This window comes from Dermochelys coriacea, chromosome 9 (assembly GCF_009764565.3).
Source record: "Dermochelys coriacea isolate rDerCor1 chromosome 9, rDerCor1.pri.v4, whole genome shotgun sequence".
NCBI classification, from domain to species: Eukaryota; Metazoa; Chordata; order Testudines; family Dermochelyidae; genus Dermochelys; species Dermochelys coriacea.
This window is the reverse complement of record NC_050076.1, coordinates 41991737-42009653: the sequence shown is the minus strand read 5'-3', so window position 1 is coordinate 42009653 and position 17917 is coordinate 41991737.

Here is a 17917-nt window from a genome sequence, read left to right as displayed (position 1 = left end):
TACATTTCAATTGATATTCTATTGTTATAAGTGCGATTAATCACGATTAATTTTTTTGAGTTAATCGTGTGAGTTAACTGCGATTAATTGATAGCCCTTGTTTTTATTTGTATTACAATGGTGCCATGAGGTCCCAACAGAGATTGGAGCCCGATTGTGCTATGTATTGTACAGACACAGAGCACAGCCTTTGTCCATAAGAGCTTTCAAAAAGTAGGAGGAGAAACAGAGGTAAAGAGTTGAAGTGCCTTCCCCTAGGTCACACAACAGGGCTGGTCACCACTTCAGGACTAGAGCACTGCTCTCCTGAGTCCTAGTGCAGTGCTCTATCCATTGGACCACACTGTTTCCCTGTAAAGACTAGCAGATTTCAGCAGCAAGGATGAGGAGCAAGCACCTAACTTCATTAGGGGAGATGCAAGGATGGCAAGAGAAATAAACAATCATTAAGGAAATTCCAGTGAGGTCCTTGACTGTAGTGAAGATGCAGAACTCAAGGAATCTGTGGGAAAGTGTCCAATGTGGAAGATAGAGATGCTAGAGACAGGCCTAAAAAGGAGTGAATTTTTAAAAGCTTTTTATTTATTGGTATATGTTGTTTTAACTCAGAAATTGTATTGAAAGAATAATGCAAATAGAATATATTCTGGCCATAATCAACTGCTTACTTGAGTGGCGTCAAACTTGGGTTTTTGACATGAGGGTGTCATGTGAACAGGAGGTGGGTATGAGCTACAAAACTTGCATCTGGTCTCTATTTCTATGCTGCCAGGCCCAATACCCATTGAAGTTTGATTGTCAGGCTCATCATATTAAAACTCTTCACAGCCTTTTGCGCCTCATGCCTGCATATGCTGGGCTCCTGTGAGAGTAGCATACTGGATCTGCAAGGCTGGTGAGTGGGCTGTAGGCAATACTTATAGGTTTCAAAATGAATTCTAGATGACTCTAAGCTATAAAGATAAGGAGAAGATTTAAAAAGGGTGAAGAAACATACAATGAACTTACTATGACATGGAAGACAACCTATGTTAAATTTTGCAACCAAACACAGAATAAAGAGCTCTTTTTCTAATATTACGTTTCAGTATTTTTCTTTAGTAACTTAGTGTTTTGGGGTTTGCCTTAAATCTTTATTGCATTTTACTATATAAAGGTGAACTTCTGAATAGGCCTCTAAAACTACACTGGCAAATCGTCCTTGCACACTTATTTGCATGAGCAGTGGGACACTTGCCCACACAATTCAGATAACTACATCTAGTTTGCATTTTCATATGCAATGTACCACTGTGTTAACAAATTGCAAATGGAAAATGCCAGAAAAAGGCCCATTTAAAGGCCCATTTAGAAAAAAAAATTGGGAAAAATTGGTCTAAGTCCTATGTGTGAATAACTGCCTTCCACAATGGTTGGGGATAGGATGAATGCCACACCCATGTTCTTCATGGCTTAACACATCTCTAAAATAATGAACATAAACTTGGAGCCAATGTGAAGCTCACCTGTATATTCTGCTCAGTGTGCAGGTACCTAGACCAGAACCATTCAAACACCACTGTAAATAGCTCAGTAAGTGACTGTAAATGGCAGTTAATTTGCCTATGGAGCTGTGAAATGACAGACACGGTACATGCAGGGGAAGCTGCCTGTGAAAACAGGAACAGATCCTAAAATTTTTATAAAAGATTTCACTTTTCATTAGTGGCACTACTGTTGAGTTTTCTGTGTCTGAAATTTTTCTCTCTTTGTTACTTTTTCTGTAGTGTGTCTGTACCTCCTCATTCATCTAAGAAAAACATTTTCAAGGAGCAAATCACGCTGGTCCTCTTTTACTCTGTTGCTAACATTCACTAGCCACAAGTAACAGCAGTTGACCATTCTGATGGTATTATGAGCAGAAATTCTTATGAGGGTGGGTAGACAGAACAAAATCTGGTCCCAAAATACTATGATAGATCTTCATTCCAAGAAGGGCCACTTATAGACAGACATACTTAGCATCTGGGCCAACAGGGAGAAGGTCACTGATTTCTGGAATCAGACCTGTCCACTGAAGAAGGAAGCTGGAGTAGAGATCAAGACACAAATTGCATTCCTAGCTATCTTTTGATATATTGCAGGGTATCAGGATGTGCTACACAGTAAGTCTGCTCAACACAATACTGTGTAATATACATGTGAGGGAACTCCCAAGTTTGCTCGGACTGTATGCCTGGCATCTGACCAGTCTTGTTCCAAATACTAATTAAAATTAAATCAGATTCCAAAATACTTCTATCTCCCCTGAGCAAAACATTACTGACATGGGCAAAAATAGATTATAACATCCTGCAAGCAGTCCCTTACTGGATGTTTTAAATGCTAGGAACAGTTCCAGAAGGAAGGGAATAGGGAGGGCTGTGGTTATGTGTAAATAAAATGCCTGAGCTGTAAATAACAGCAGAGATCAGAGCCTGATGCTCACACTTTCTGGATAGCATTTGACAAGACCTTAAAAACCCATTGAAACTAAGTTTTAAAAAATGGACTTCCTTATCTCCTCTTGCATGAAGGGAAACTGTCAAACAGGATGCTAAATCAAGATCAGTTTGCTAGCTATACAGTCCTATCTTTAATTGTGCGCTATCATTTGTAGATAGCTCTGGGATTTACTCACACGGAACTAGCTGTCCCTGGCTTTCTCCATACTTTGCATTTCTGTATCACCAGGAAATTGAACCGACTCCAGACAGACCCATCTGACCTCTGATTCATAACCACACATCAACTAAATGTTCTTCTTGCCAGGATTGCAAGATTTTAATTATAAAAATCTAGTAGTTGCCATCCACACCAGTCTTCAGAAAATGTTGTAAGCTAGCTATTGTTTGAGATTGTAGGAAACAATATCCTTTCCCAAGTTAAGAAATTATACTGGCCCAAGGAACAGTGATACAGTAGGGGCTGGGAGAAGGAGCCGGGGTGGGACGGGGACTTTCAAATGTACAGAGGGCAGTTAGGAGCCCACCTCTCACCAAAAGGGATTTGGTGCCTTGTGTACTACTAAAAATCCCCTCTCTCTCACCAAAGGCAGGCTTGCTAAGATTTCCTAGAAAAGAATACAATGCTATTCAGAATATGGACATCGATTTTTGTAACTCATTTTATGAAAGCCTAACACATGAAATATACAAGATTGGTTGTAAGAACTGGATTTATGCAAAACAATTAGACTGTCACTTGTCTCTCATAAGTGAGACTATGCACAAATTTAAGAAATTATGGTAACATTTCATTGACATGGATTTGAAAGGAACTCAGTAGGTGGAAGAAATAATGGGGTGGGGGTATTAGCATCTGAGCTAACTCAATATGCTGTTAGATGTTATAATTATCTTAAAGGCCCTGAATTGTCTGTGCCCCTACTGAAAGGTTACCTCTTGCCTTCTGCCTCATTCTTGTTGTTATTGTTCATCTTTCATGTGGTGGTGCTAAGAGAAATGAGAGAATAACTGATTTTTCAGTTCACTGGCAATTCCCAACATCAAACAAAAAAATCAGTTTGTGTCAAACCAAAACCAAATGTTCTGGAAAATTTGGGGGAATCAAAAAGTTGACAAATTTGTTTTGGATTAAATGAAGTGTTTTGTTTGACCTGAAATGTTTTGTTTCTGGGAACTTTTAAAAATAAAAGCAAAGGAAATAAAGGGATAGATTTGCAGAAGGGCTGAAAGAGAGGTGCTACCATTTCCCTTTATAACCTTTATCTCAGTGGTTAGGGCACTAACCCTAAGTAGAACTTCAACCTTTGGAATTCATTTCCCCCCTCAGAGTTCAGTGATCTTCAGAGAACGATGAAACAAGGCATATTTCTTTGGTTTAGTCCTTGTGTAGGTTTCCTTTTCCCCTGATGATTTCTGATACGTTTCTGGTGGCAGCCGGCAGTGACAGTTGTTTGATACAGCAGTAGCTCTTTAAACTACACACTGAGTAGCTTTGAATAATTTATATCTATAACTTTTGTAAATTGCTATGGTAATCACTTTTGTAAAGGAATCATTAAATAAACTTGTACAATTCCCTTCTACAGCGTATTCCAGCCTTCCTACTTTTGAACTCTTGACCTGGGGCCGTTGGAAGGCTAAAAATGTATAATTATAGATGACAGTGTGTAAAAAGCAACTGTGTTTGAATACAGAAATGACTTGATATAGCACATGAAAACAATTTAAATAAAAATTAAAACTTGGCAACATGAAACAAGCCAAGCCTGTAGATTGGAAGCTGATTCTAGACTCCCTGATACTGCAGAGGAAATCTACCAACATTCTAGCCAAGCAACATCATTCCCACTGCCTCCCATAATTGAACTGGGATGTCCTTTGTTACATAACTAGTTTGAAGGTATATACTCATTTTGATTAAATCTACCCTGCCACTCAGACTTGGAGTAGATATCTTAGGCCTTCATTACCCTCCCTATGCGTAGAATATAGACCAATACAAGGAATCATAAAATTACTTGAAGGATATATCATAGTGATTCTGGAACCTGAGCTGTTGTGAATTAACATACAGGTCAGGCTCTTCATTTAATTTTAAATAGCGTAGCAGGGGTCTGCTTGCAGATAGTTAGTGCCAAACTCATACCCCTGGCCTTGGGGTGAGAATCCTCTTACAGCTTCTTGTCACTATGAGCAGAAGTGTGATTTCCAGTTCATGCAGACATACTTGTGTTAGCTCTTATCTGAGCTAGCATACCAAAAATAGTAATGTAGCCGCGGTAGCATGGGCAATGACAGCACCTTGCTAATAGCCCTGAGTACAAACCCACCTGAACCCCAGGGGTACCTGCTCAGGACTACTAGCATGTGCTGTGCCACTGCTGCCCATGCTACCATGGCTATGCTACTGTTTTTAGTGTGCTAGCTCAGATGAGAGCTAGCCCAAGTATGTCTATGCGAGCTGGGAATCACAGCCTTTGCTTGTAGTGTAGACATAGCCAAAGGAGACAGGGATTCATCCAGAAGTCACTCCTACACATTTATCAGCATCCCCACAGTTTTTGGGGGCCCCAGCATCACTCCTCTGTCAGTCACTGATCCGAGGTCTCCTTCCCCGTGGATTCTTTCTGCCTGTCACATGATGTGCAAGTTCACAATAGCCATACAGCGGGGCCCCTACTTGACCTCAGACTCAGCCTGCTGTGTCCCAGAAGCAGCACATTACATGCCTCTTTAGCGGCTCATGTACATCTTTCTCGAATGGCAATCCATTCAGAAGAGAGCCAGCAACAGGAAGTTGGAGTGAGATTTCCTTCCAGCTCTCTAGTCAACCAGAGCTCTGGAAAGGGGTTGAGGAGAGATGAGCTTCTTGTGTTTCCCTTGCTCTGGCCAATCTAGGCTCCAGCTTCAGGACCAGCCTTCATAGCACTGCTGCTGATGTGTGCACATGCTCCACAATAGTTTGTTCAGTTGAGAGTTCCAAGTTATGTCAGCACCACAGGGGCGTACCTCTATGAAATGAAGACAACTTGTTCCTGGAGCAATTGTAATTAGTATACCTTTCGTTTATGATAAATGAGGTTAATTCTGGGTGTTTTGGTATAGACTTAAATAGGAAATGGTGAAAGTTCTTTGGCCTTAAAAATACACAGTGTAGCAGATGTAATCCATTAACAACTTTGTTTGTTTCCCACCTCCCATCCTCTGAAATACTGAAGCATTAAATAGCAACAGCATTGCAGATAACTATGACCAGAGGCACAATGACCAATGTGAAGAGCAAGAGGAGGGTAATAGTTTAGCAAGCAGAGGTGTCCTAGTGTTGCATAAAATCATGGTTGGTGATGACAGTATTTCTAGAGTAGAATAGAACTAGCTTTATTATTTAAAATCATCCCTCCCACTCAATTTCTCTCAGATTATGAACTCAAGGGCACAGACAATAAATTTCTAGCCCACACTTTTGAATCATTTTTCTACATCCATTGAAATAAAGACAAGAGAAGTTCACAATTTATGGGGAAGTTCATGAGGGTGACCAGATGTCCTGATTTTATAGGGACAATCCCATATTTGGGGCTTTGTCTTACATAGGCGCCTATAATCCCCTCACCCCCCTCCCAATTTTTCACACTTGCTGTCTTGTCACCCTACATGAGAGCAAGCAGATGTGTTGCTTTATTATAGAAATTTCTACCCTTGACAAAATTGGCTACTCCGTATGGATCAAGTGACAAATCACTTTCTACAGTCTATTTGCCAGTATTTTCACATCTATATTTGATACAGAAATGAGCTGTAAGGTTTATGTGTCAGTATCGTTCTACTTATAGTTAAAATAATTTTAACAGCTAGTGAATACAATGGTGTTTAATCTGTAGTTTTCCAATCACAGAACAAATTGAGTATGTGAATTAAAACATGGGCTGTTAATGAACAGAAATCTGATAAATGGATAGCTGTGCTATACCAAAAATATTTTAATATACAGTGCTGTTTGGGTCTCAAAGAGCTTTACAAACTCACAATGGAACTTACTGCCAGCAAAAATAAGACTAAGTACTCCCTGTATTCAGAACAAAATGTAAACCCCATCTCCCTGTCCTACCTTTCTTGGGAAAGCTCTCTTGAACACATCTTTGTACACTATATATAAATATATAAATTCCAACAATAATTAAAAGTTTGCTCTAGCCAGGAAGGCTGGGAAAATAAATTTTTGCTTTTATTTTTCATGGAAAGCGCTCAGGTCACGGTGTACCTAGCTAGAGGAGTTCAAAATCAGGGTAGATACTATCACCACTTCATAGATGGAGAAATTGAGGTGAGAGGTTAAGCAATTTAATCAAAGCCATAGGGTATCTCAGTGTTTGAGCTAGTAGTAGAAGTCCCAGTCCTGTCCCCAGACCACACCAATCTCTCTCTGAAGAAGTTTATTCTCTTTTAACTGTTATTCATGTAGGAGGACTCCTCCGTGTTCCAAATTGGCTAGGGGTAGTATATACTGATCACATTGTGCATCTGCACCTATTGCTCACCACTATACGTGATCACAGGATGTAAACCTATACATATTTATCAAGAAATATTAGTACACTAAAAAAGATCTCTAGCTGAACATCCTCTACTGCAAATGACTTGAATGTTGCCTCAGCCTCAGAGGGGAGAGTATCCGTGCAGGAAAGTAGAGCCATTGTTCTTAGAATCAGAGAAATGTCAGGCTGGTAGGGAACTCAGGAGGTTAAGTCCAGCTACCTTTGCTGAGGTAGGAGAGTGAACTAGACCACTCATAATGGGGAGTTTGTCCAATCTATTCTTAAAAGCCTCCAATGATGCAGATTCCACAACCTGTTTTCCAAACCTTAACTACCCTTATATTTAGAAAAATTTTCCAAATATCTAACCTAAATCTCCCTTGCTGCAGATTAAGCCCATTACTTCAGTGGACAGGGAGAACATTGATCATGTCCTTTTTATATCAGCCCTTTACATATATATGAGGCCCCCCTTCACTTATCTTTCATTAAGACTAAACATGCCCAGTTTTTTTAACCTTGCCTCACAGGTCAGGTTTTACTAAATCTTTTATCAATTTTGTTGCTCGACTCTGGAATTTTTCCAATTTGTTCATATCTTTCCTGATGTGTGGTGCCCAGAACTGGACACAGTACTTCAGATGAAGCCTCACCAGTGCCAAGTAGAGCTGGACAATTACCTCTTGTGTTTTAAGTACGATGCTCTTGTTAATACCACTCAGAATGATATTTGTCTTTTTTTGCAGACTTTTCTGAGTCATAGTCAACCTGTGATTCACTGTACCCTCAGATCCCTTTCAGCATTTTTACAACCTAGCCAGTTATTCTCTCCTTTGCAATTGTGCTGTGATCCCAAGGGTCTTGACCCAGGTCCACAGGGCTTCCAGTTGACTAACGCTTTCCTGCTCACACCCAGTGACTTGCGACTGAGTGATCAAGCAGAGAGACTATGAAACCAGAAGCTACTTTATGGATGTCTCCCTCAGGCCATGATTGGAGGAACACCAGGACCACTGACTGGTCATGGTTTCCTAAGGACTGGAGGAAGATGGTGTCAGAAAAAGCACCCTAGTACAATAGGAGTCTTATCTGATTGGGGCTCTTGACATGACTGCAATATAAATATTTAATAATGTGAATTCCCTCTTGCCATCCTCACATGCTCAGCTCCATCCTTGCCTAGAATGAACCAGGAACCAGGGGTTAACTTTAATCTTTGTCAAGCTATGTGTATAGTACAGAGTTTGGTGGCCTGCAAATCCTAGGGATGCTCTGGCAGTCCTGGAATTTACAGAAAGTCCTTGTAAACTCTCCTTCAGGGCCAGAGGCATGAAGGATTCGTGGAACTCCAAGGATCTACTGTGGGGTTTAAGATGTTGCAGCTAGCTCTGAGGTCCCGCAGGCAGAAAGCATCTGACACAAATTAGAAATCTTATCATCAGAGTGCAGGGGGAGTCTGTTTTGCTGGATAAAGGTGATAAATCTAACTGAGCATAATCCCTTGGTTTAGGGGTTTAATGTTGATACACTACCTACATGTTGATACATGCCCTGACTGCTTCCTAAAATTCTCGTAATCTGACACTGCTCCATTTTGCTATTGGAGACACTGGGCCTAATCCTGTTCCTGTTTGCAATGGAAATTCAATTGGAGTTTTGACATCTGAGAACAAGATTGGATCTACTGTAGCATTTACAATAGCTGAAGAATAGTAAAATTTAGATGGATTGCCAGTCAATAAAACAAGATGAACTGGCAATATTTACATCCAGAATATTGGGTGTTAGTGTTTTCTAATAGAATATAGACAGAAATGTGGACTTTCTATGGCTGTCTAGGAGTCAGGTTTGTGGTAGCAACATCACTATATTTTCACCTGGTGTCTCTTACTGTAAAACTATGGGCTAGTCAGAGTTGAGAAAGCTAACACGCACACCCGGTGACCTGAAATGTATAGAGCCAGAATTTCAAAAGAACTCAGCTGTAAACTTTCACAGTCTTGGCACTCAACATGCACCCATTGAGCTTTTTTGAAAATCTCGTTCCAGTTGTGGATGTTGAGCTTTCTTGAAAATTCTTGCCATGGTACAAATACCACCACGGCCATGATCACTACCATAAAAAATGCTACAACAGTGGGAGCTACGGAAGTGTATTTATGGAATATGCATTTTAAGCAGTACATGCATATTCCCGTCTAAGAGCAGTCAATGTGCAGTACGTATGGGAATGTTTACATAGACCATGACCCTCTTGGCTAATGTAGGCAGAACTGTGGCTTATGCCTGCCCCATCAGCTAGAGCTCCTTACTATTGGCACTGACATCATTCATAAAATACAATCTTTGCTGGAAGAAGAGAGCCCAGCTATTTAAAAAACAAATATTTGGCACCTCCAGTCTCAGTACTGCTCATCTACAACCATGCCTGCTTTTAACTCTCTCTTTTTATTAAACTTAAGCTTTTATTGCTCCCAATTTAGCATTTCTAATAAAAACTTGACATTAAAAGCCTCTATGGGTATTGAAACTTGCAGCTGTGCTTGCTCTCGATTGAAGGGGGAAAAACTCAGCTTTCAAAACCTGCATCTGCAATTTCAGATCAGTAGGAGATGAGAGGGGAAGAAATTGGGAGAGAATTGCAACAGCAAACAGGGATAGTGAGAATGGGGAAGGAGTGGAAGAGAAATATTTGTGGAGTAGTAATAGTTATAAGATGAAAACCCCTCAAGATTTGGAAGTTTTCACGAACCACACGAGCCTTAGCCTTGATGATCAATTTTAAAATTACTGCAATAATTAGAAGTGATGATTATGAGCCTCATAGCTACACTGGAGCTGTTTTTGTCTATTACTGTAAAATTCTGTAATGTATAATTCTCCAGGCCTCAAGGAGCTTCAGTTTTCCCATAATTAGTCTGGCTGGGAAATGATCTTTTTCCTGTGAAAAATTTCTACAAAAGCTTTTTTTTCAAAAAGATTTCTTAGAAATCTTTCTTTCTTTTCAGGTTCTGTCAAAATTTATGTTTTTGTTTTCAGCAACACCAAACCATTGATTATTATTGAAAGTTTTTGGATTTTTTTATGAAAACTCAGAAAAATTCTGTTTTCATCAAAAATTTCTGCGTGAACAAAAAGGCCATTTTCTGTTAAATACTTTAATGGAAAATTCCTGACCAGCTCTATATCTAATGCACATTATTCAATTAAAACTTTTTTATAGGTCCTTTTCATAAGTGTACGTATTATATGTATCAGGGTAAATAAGCCTAGACTTGTCCATGTATTTTTATAGCTTTACTTTATTTTTAAAAATTAACATTAGCAGGCTAGGTTTCAGGAGTTTCTGGTGGGATGAAAGAGGCATTGCAAACACGAACCCTTCTTTCTGAAGAGCCAGGGGAATCTACAGGATTCTTGCTCTTCTCTTGCTAGCCGCTTCTGCAGCTGCCTGGGAAATAAAGGCTGCTGGCCCGATGAGCGGTTGTTCGCCAATCTGCGTTTTGTTTAAAAAACAAACTGAAAACAGATATTTTTAATAAGAATGATGGTTAATAATTTAAAAGTACCTGATCTGTGATTGCTGATCTCATAGCCAATTCTGGGGAAGCAGAGCAGTCAGTCTGATGTCTCATAGATTACAAAAGCATTGCACAACGCTTAAGGTGAAATCTTGCTTCCATTAACTTCCCTGACAAAACTCCCTTTGTCTTCAATAGAGGCAAGACTTCATGCTTCAGTTCTGAGGACAAATTCAGATCTGTGTGGACAGAATTGTCAGCCTGTGCTGGAACTGTTTGAGGCGTGAGGGCCTTAAATGGCGACACTTCAAATGTTGTGACTGGATGACATTTAGCCCTGGTTTAGTTCCATTAACTTCATTGGAATTTTGTCTGGCTGTACCAGTTATGAAATTAGATGAAAGACTGTAGGAGCTTTCTGGGAAATTGCTTGTTCTGGGGAATTTCTGTTCTAAAATTAATCATTTAAAAATCTCTAGACAGGGTTTTTTTGTAAATAATGTAAAGTCTATTCATTTTTAAAATGTAGGAATTATTTTGAGGATCTTTGGCCTGTGCTGTATAGCAGATCAGACTAGATGATCACAATGGTCTCTTCTGGCCCTGGAATCTGTCAATCTATAAATTCGAGAATGTAGATTCTTCTGGATACCTGCAGTTTGTGATTAGCTGAATGAGTAGTTTGTGTTTGTGCTATGACAACACACAAATCTGTATATGTTCAGCATAAATGCTTGTGAATGCCTACATGTATCCTTATATAGAAATATTCAGGTTTCTCCATATATACTCTAAACTCTTTCATTTGCAATAAGCTAGGTTGTGATACACTGTCCCACACTTGATTGCTGTGGAACTACTTATGTGAGTGTAGACTTCATCAGGTACTATTCAGTGTGAATTTCAATCTGTCCCTGTGTATTAGTACAGTGCCAGACAAACTGGGGTCCCAATTGCGGTTAGAACCTCTGGGTGCTACCATAATACAAATAAAATATCTTACATGTGGATGTAATAGTGATAAATTGCAGACCCATGTAATAAACATAACATCCACCTAACCTGCCCTCTGTCTACGAATCCATCTCCCCGGAACTTATTCTAACATTTCAAACCTTTGAGCAATTTAAAACAGATGCCTTTTCTAAAAGCTAATCTACCCAGGTTGAATTCTTTTTGATCAGCCATTTAACTTGTATTTATTGTTGTTTGTATTGAGATAGTGGCTAGAAAACCCAGTCTGTGATCAGGCCCCATTGTGCTTGGGACTAGACATATGTAATTAAATGACTCACCTTGTTCCAATCCCTAGTCAAGATCTATAAACATGTTCACGTAAATTTAGTCAGAAAGGTAATCTCAGTCCTTGCAATGGAACCATTGTTTTGTAGCTACTCCAAACTGGAGTCCACTGACTGTGCAAAAACTACAACCAAAGCCATAATCAACCAGTAAATACACTAAATATATGGCTAAAGAGACTGTCAAGGGGACACAGCATTTTACCTTTAGTTGCTGGTTGAAGACTGACAGAGGCCATAAGTAACCAAAGGCATAATTACCAGATAATGGTTTGTTCAGTGATTTTATTTTTTGAAGTGTTGGTCTTGGTTTTGTTCCTAAAGAACTGATGTCCACACAGAACTCCCTCTACCCTGGCAGTGTCACAATTCAGTTCTAATTAGTGGTGTCCTTTTTGGCAACCCCTCTAAAAGAGTTCAAGTTATGAATGAGAATAGAGACCAGTTATTGACAGGTTTCAGAGTAGCAGCCGTGTTAGTCTGTATTCGCAAAAAGAAAAGGAGTACCCGTGGCACCTTAGAGACTAACAAATTTATTAGAGCATAAGCTTTCGTGAGCTATAGCTCACTTCATCGGATGCATTTGGTGGAAAAAGCAGAGGTGAGATTTATATACACACACACACACAGAGAACATGAAACAATGGGTTTATCATACACACTGTAAGGAGAGTGATCACTTAAGATAAGCCATCACCAGCAGCGGGGGGGGGGGGGGGGGAAGGAGGAAAACCTTTCATGGTGACAAGCAAGGTAGGCTAATTCCAGCAGTTAACAAGAATATCAGAGGAACAGTGGGGGGTGGGGTGGGAGGGAGAAATACCATGGGGAAATAGTTTTACTTTGTGTAATGACTCATCCATTCCCAGTCTCTATTCAAGCCTAAGTTAATTGTATCCAGTTTGCAAATTAATTCCAATTCAGCAGTCTCTCCTTGGAGTCTGTTTTTGAAGCTTTTTTGTTGAAGTATAGCCACTCTTAGGTCTGTGATCGAGTGACCAGAGAGATTGAAGTGTTCTCCAACTGGTTTTTGAATGTTATAATTCTTGACGTCTGATTCGTGTCCATTCATTCTTTTACGTAGAGACTGTCCAGTTTGGCCAATGTACATGGCAGAGGGGCATTGCTGGCACATGATGGCATATATCACATTGGTAGATGCGCAGGTGAACGAGCCTCTGATAGTGTGGCTGATGTGATTAGGCCCTATGATGGTATCCCCTGAATAGATATGTGGACAGAGTTGGCAACAGGCTTTGTTGCAAGGATAGGTTCCTGGGTTAGTGGTTCTGTTGTGTGGTGTGTGGTTGCTGGTGAGTATTTGCTTCAGATTGGGGGGCTGTCTGTAAGCAAGGACTGGCCTGTCTCCCAAGATCTGTGAGAGTGATGGGTCGTCCTTCAGGATAGGTTGTAGATCCTTGATGATGCGTTGGAGAGGTTTTAGTTGGGGGCTGAAGGTGATGGCTAGTGGCGTTCTGTTCTTTTCTTTGTTGGGCCTGTCCTGTAGTAGGTGACTTCTGGGTACTCTTCTGGCTCTGTCAATCTGTTTCTTCACTTCAGCAGGTGGGTATTGTAGTTGTAGGAATGCATGATAGAGATCTTATAGGTGTTTGTCTCTGTCTGAGGGGTTGGAGCAAATGCGGTTATATCGTAGCGCTTGGCTGTAGACAATGGATTGAGTGGTATGATCTGGATGAAAGCTAGAGGCATGTAGGTAGGAATAGCGGTCAGTAGGTTTCCGATATAGGGTGGTGTTTATGTGACCATCGCTTATTAGCACCGTAGTGTCCAGTAAGTGGATCTCTTGTGTGGACTGGTCCAGGCTGAGGTTGATGATGGGATGGAAATTGTTGAAATCATGGTGGAATTCCTCAAGAGCTTCTTTTCCATGGGTCCAGTTATTGACAAACATTGGAGAGAAAGAATGCACTGTTACTGCCCAAGGTGTTCTTATCTCATGGGCTTAAGGGCTTGATTTTCCTCTCACTGATGTAAATCAAAAGAAACTTTATTGAAGTCAATGGATTATTACCAGTGTACAAGTGGTGTATGGTTGAGGAGAAGCAGGCCCGTAGTCTACAGGCTGTCAATTTGGCACCCTTCAAATGTACTAAATTCATATAAGTATAACGTTTTGACACCATGCCATATTTTTATTTCTTTTGAGTCACTCAGGTGGTGAGCAGATTCTGTTGGTGAATGCACCACAATTATCAAACAGCACTTCTCAAGATTCAACTTTTTATGGATTTAGTTAAGCAGCACATGTACGTCTATCTGTAATAATTGTCTCCCATTAATACTATACTAAAATTTATAATATGTCAATGTATTGAGCGTTCATCTCTGGAGAACTGGTTTCAGATCCTTCTCTGGACACAAGTGAAAATAATACTACTTAAATTTTATATAGTGCTTTTTGTAGTAGATCTCCAAGTGTTTTACAAAGAAAGTCAGTGTCACTATCCCCATTTTACAGATGGGAAAACTGAGGCACAGGGAGGTGAAATGACATGCTCAAATTTATTCAGTGGATCAAACTGGGGAATAGACCCCTGGTCTCCTGAGTTCAGGCCAGTGCTCTTGTCACTAGCCAACATTACTTCCTGGAGTTTTGTATTCTCATTCTAGTCGCTAGAGGATGGCTGTACAAGTTGAAATAGTATTTGGAACACCCATCCATATCAGTTGGTGATTAGGGAGCACTTACCATACTTTGGTATTACTATTGACTGCTACAATCCACAACACAAAACAAACAACTTTTCAAAAAGCATCAGAGTTTTCTTATATTGCTAGGGATAGTAGTTAGATCCTGACAATATTACAGCTTGCACAGCTCACGAATGAAATGCTTAAAAAAACCCCAACCTAGTGTAGTAATGTCCAAATATTTTGGTCTGACCCAGTGAAAAGTTAAACAAAATAATTCTGGTGCTAGTAGTGCGAGGAGAGGGGAATGCATGTACAATTACACTTAATCAACTTCACTGGCTGTTTCTTTATATTTCCCCAGAGTTAGAGTCATGGGCAAAAATTATCCTTGTGAATATATATATATGAGGTTTAATCAACTCATGAATTAAGGAAAGTTGCACTGAACAGATAAGGTATTAGACTCTGGAGTGAAGACAAGCATTTAAATGAAGAAAACAGCATGAATAGATTACGCAACTTGAGTCCAAGAACCCTTGATCTAGAGATTTAATGAATGCAAGAGAAGACAAGAAGGAATACATAAAAAGATACCATTAGTGCCCTGGGGTTATAGGAAGGAAATGGACTTTTCAGTGTGAGAATTTAATTTGAAAATGTTTACATTTCCTGCAAAATATTCATGATGGAACCCTATGGCAAAATGCTGAAAGAATAGGACACTAAAAAGAAATTAGAGATACTTTTCCATGATTTTCTGCACAGCTCCATACAGTATAGCATCCTGCCTCTTGTAGGTGGAGATCATAGCCATGGGAAAGCAAAATCTAATGAAAGGCATCTGGGCCTTAGGATAAAAGGAGGGAGTGTATGAAAGAGATTGACAAGTGTGTAGCTATCCCTCCACATCAAATCTGACACAGAGACAGAGAAACAAGAACAGAGCCTGTGTCATCAAAAAGTGAGAAGCTGAAGGAGTACGAGCATGCACACAAATATCTTGTTAACCTCATAGGTAAATAAAAATAGTGCTGATGCTGCGGTGTTGATAGAAAATGGCCACAATTTTTAATGCACATGCTATTGGAAAAATGAGAAGGATCTGATTTTTGACGGCAGAGGAACTGAAAAGCAATCAGAGGCTATGTACGTGCTTCATGGAAGAAGCTTTTGTGCCTTATGTAACATAAATGTTGAGGATTAATATGGATTTCCAAGTTTCTCTAATCAATCAGAACTTGAAGAATGTGCAGAGTTCACAGTCTACTGATCAGATAATGAAAGGCCATTTCCATAAACTGTGGGTTATTTCTTCTGTACTGTATTTTAAAGTAGACCCACTGAGGCCAGTCAGCCTCACCTCAGTACCCGGAAAAATCAGGGAGCAGGTCCTCAAGGAATCAATTCTGAAGCACTTAGAGGAGAGGAAAGTGATCGGGAACAGTCAGCATGGATTCACCAAGGGTAAGTCATGCCTGACTAATCTAATTGCCTTCTATGATGAGATAACTGGCTCTGTGGATGAGGGGAAAGCAGTGGACGTGTTGTTCCTCGACTTTAGCAAAGCTTTTGACACGGTCTCCCACAGTATTCTTGCCAGCAAGTTAAAGAAGTATGGGCTGGATGAATGGACTATAAGGTAGATAGAAAGTTGGCTAGATTGTCGGGCTCAACGGGTAGTGATCAATGGCTCCATGTCTAGTTGGCAGCTGGTATCAAGTGGAGTGCCCCAAGGGTCGGTCCTCAGGCCGGTTTTGTTCAATAGCTTCATAAATGATCTGGAGGATGGTGTGGATTGCACCCTCAGCAAGTTTGCAGATGACACTAAACTGGGAGGAAAGGTAGATACGCTGGAGGGTAGGGATAGGCTACAGAAGGCCATAGACAAATTAGAGAATCGGGCCAAAAGAAATCTGATGAGGTTCAACAAGAACAAGTGCAGAGTCCTGCACTTAGGACGGAAGAATCCCATGCACCGCTACAGACTAGGGACTGAGTGGCTCGGCAGCAGTTCTGCAGAAAAGGACCTAGGGGTTACAGTGGACGAGAAGCTGGATATGAGGCAACGGTTTGCCAATAGCATTTTGGGACGTATAAGTAGGGGCATTGCCAGCAGATCGAGGGATGTGATCATTCCCCTCTATTTGACATTGGTGTGGCCTCATCTGGAGTACTGTGTCCAGTTTTGGGCCCCACACTACAAGAAGGATGTGGAAAAATTGGAAAATGTCCAGCGAAGGGCAACAAAAATGATTAGGGGACTGGAACACATGACTTAATAGGAGAGGCTGAGGGAACTGGGATTGTTTAATCTGTGGAAGAGAAGAATGAGGGGGGATTTGATAGCTGCTTTCAACTACCTGAAAGGGGGTTCCAAAGAGGATGTATCTGGCTGTTTTCAGTGGTAGCAGATGACAGAACAAGGAGTAATGGTCTCAAGTTGCAGTGGGGAATGTTTAGGTTGGATATTAGGAAAAACTTTTTCACTAGGATGGTGGAGAAACACTGGAATACATTACCTAGGGAGGTGGTGGAATCTCCTTCCTTAGAGGTTTTTAAGGTCAGGCTTGAGAAAGCCCTGGTTGGGATGATTTAGTTGGGGATTGGTCCTGCTTTGAGCAGGGGGTTGGACTAGATGACCTCCTGAGGTCCCTTCCAACCCTGATATTCTATGATTCTATGATTCTATTATTTTAATGGGAATGAGACTGTATTAGCTACAGGAAACTTTAACATTAATTTTATTCTGCACCAGAAGGTCCACAAACATGGAATATAGGAATAACCAGATCAGATCAGATCACTGCTCCATCTGGTCCAATATTCTGCCTTTGACAGTGGCATGCCAATTGTTTCAGAAGGTGCAAGTGCACTTGTCAGTTCTGGGGGAGGTTCTTTCTAATGCCAAGCAGATTTGTTTGGGCCCTGAATCATGAGGGTTCAATCCTTAACATTATATGGGATAAACTCCTTCCTTCACTGTGACTGGTCTCATTACTCATATAAAAGTCTAACCATTTTTTAAAATCATAGTCTCAAAGATATCTTCTGGCAGTGAGTTCCACAGGTTAATTAGGTCCTGTACGAAAATAGTTCCCTGTGTCAATTTTACTCTTGTCACTTTTCGTGACATCGGACGTTGGACATTGGACTATTGGATGGCTCCTTGTTTTATAACAAAAGGTAAATGGAAGCGCCTGTCTTACCTTCTCTAATCTATTTTTTATTGTATATTCTGCTGTCCATGTATTCTCGTCTTTTCTCTATACCTGGCAGTCTTTTCAAGCTCTCTTCATATGTTTGTCCTTCCATGACTAATAACTTTTTCATCCATCTTTGAAACTTTTCTGTTCTTTTGTGTGGTAGGTAACCAAAACTGAACATAACATTCAAGGTAAGGGTGTACCAGTGGTTTGTAG